We start from the raw sequence: 2,505 nt of genomic DNA, 5'->3' as shown, positions 1-2,505 counted from the left end.
AAAGGATGAAGGGAAGCCTGACACTTGATTTAGGATGACTCTGATACTTGATTTAAGAAGGAGGATGTGGATTAGAAAAAGTCTTTAGTGTTTAGTTTGAATGATGCAGCTACTGAGTTACTCCATTATACAGCCTATACACAAAACTGCACTCATGACATAATATGTGTGGAAGTCCAACTATTCCCTATGTATCTCACTTGCCTGGGGGTTTACAATATCCTGCTTCCGCTGCCATTTCCTGTGGAAGACGAAACAGGATATATTAACATAGTAGTATTGTGATAAAGATCTTAAGAACTGAGGGAATCACTACTCTGTCCAATTATTAAATTTTAATATTCTATATTTTCAGAGAAAATTAAAAGAGGAATCTTGTGGAGAGCATATGACTTTTTGGAATGAATTTACCACACTCTTTTTAATGACTGAAGCCGAATCTGGACTCTGTACCCTGACATGGAATTAAATCTTGGAGACAGAGTTTTGGGTCAAGTAGAAAACAATAGCTTTATTGCTTTGCCAGGCAAAGGGGGCCATAGTGGGCTAATGCCCTCAAGACTGTGTGTACCATCTGGGAGGGGGTAGTGAGAAGTTTTATGGTAAAGGTTCGAAGAGGGTGCGATCAGCTCCTGACATTCTTCTGACGGGTTGGTGGTGACGTAAGGGGGAGTCAGTACCACCAGGCTTCTGGTTCCAACAGGTCTGGGGTCTCCGTGCCTGTGGGAGGCTTGTGGGCAGCGCACCGTGGTTAACCATTAACTTCTCTCAGCTGTGGGGCTTTCAGTAGCTGCAAAACAGCACAAAGATATTGCTGTGTGTACCCCTTGATGGGAAACCAGGACCCTGCCCCAAGCCTGCACTTTTGTTTCTCTTTACTGTTCCTCCCTTGCCTCACATCCCCTGCCTTCCCCAATTAACAACTGTTTGAACCTGCCCCTTGGAACTCAGGGAAGGTCATGGAGGCTGAGTGAAGCCTATTTCCTATAATCAAAGAAATGGGGGACACAGGAAGGCTTTTGTGCCCGGGAGCCCCACAGGGTCCTGCTCCGTGAGTGAACTACTCTAGAAGTGATTGCTTTTTTTTTTTTTTTTCTTTTGTGTGTCTTTGCACAGAGCCACATGGGGGGCACGGGGGTGAAGAGGGTGTTGGCAGTGGTTTGAGTTCCGGTGTGGCCTCTAGTATTGGCGCAGGCGGCTCGTCCCCCAGTGCTGTGTCGCCTGCCCCACACCAATCCACCAGCAGTGCCCTGGAGGTGGTCCCAGGTAAGTCCAGGGCTCTGCTCCCATCTACCCACTCATTTTTGCACGTCCCTCAGTGCTTTCCGCTACATACTGTGTATGCTCGGTTTGTAGAAAAAAACGTTTTCGGTCATCTGCCACTTTGGCTGTACTGCGCGTGGTAGAGGAAACGCCTGGCTCGCTGGGAGCCTCGGGCTGCAGAGGGGATGAGAAGCCCTCAGGAAGGTCAGATGGACGGGCCTCCCAGGGCAAGGCAGAGCGGGCAGTGCCACCCAGCCTGAGACCATGGAGAACGGGAGGCTTCAGAGAAATGAAATGGGGGTTGTGGGGAGGGGCAGCGAGGGCCCCTGAACGTGGGGGACGGTGACAAAGGCAGGGAGCAGGGATAAGGTCACAAGTCAGTGGGCATGGCTGCCGGCTGGGGAGGGGTCTTCGGCCGTTGGTAGTCCTTGAGGGTCTGCCGACGGATGACCGATGTGACTGGCCCCAGGGGACCTGTCTGGTGGCTGGATGGGGGCTCAGAGCCCAGGTTGGGACTGTCGTGAAAGCGCAGGGAAGAAAAGAGCTGGGGGGCAAGATGGCATCTGTGTAGCCCTACCTGTCCCCTGGGCCCCAGGCCACGGCTTGGTGGTGGGCACCTGGCTGCACCAGTAATGGGAAGGAATGGAATCCTCAGAACTGCCCTCTGGCCCCAGGAGGAGGGCCCTGGCCTGCCTTTCTACTGCAATCCAGAGTGCATGTCTCGCCTGCTATGGAGCTAACAGGCATAGACTGGATTGTTTTTCCTGGTAGTTTCATTCAGGTTGTATCCTTACTAATGCACTACGTGAATAGAAGGTATAAACTCTGAAATAAACAGGTGCTGCTTCTAGACTTTCTGTATTTAGCACTAGTAAGAAGGATAAGATAGAGTTCCTTGGTTGTTCTGATTTCTTGAAACACCATTGTCTCACTTTCTGAAAAGTGAGAACCTTTTTGCTCTTGCTTTTAAATTTACAATTGTTTTATTATTGGCAAATTTATAAAAGATTATGTTAAAAGTTTATTTCATAACTTGAAATTATATTATTATATTATTATTATTATATTATTTTATTGGATCAATAACATTTTTATTTTCTAATTTATATTACCATTATCTTTACATGTTAAATATGTATATGAAAACTTTGTCTCTAGGGCATGGTGGAAGTTATTTTTTTATTTTATTATTTATTTATTTTTGGCTGTGTTGGGTCTTCATTGCTGCGCGTGGACTTTCTC

Source organism: Phocoena phocoena, chromosome 1 (genome assembly GCF_963924675.1).
Source record: "Phocoena phocoena chromosome 1, mPhoPho1.1, whole genome shotgun sequence".
NCBI classification, from domain to species: Eukaryota; Metazoa; Chordata; class Mammalia; order Artiodactyla; family Phocoenidae; genus Phocoena; species Phocoena phocoena.
This window is presented reverse-complemented; position numbering follows the sequence as displayed.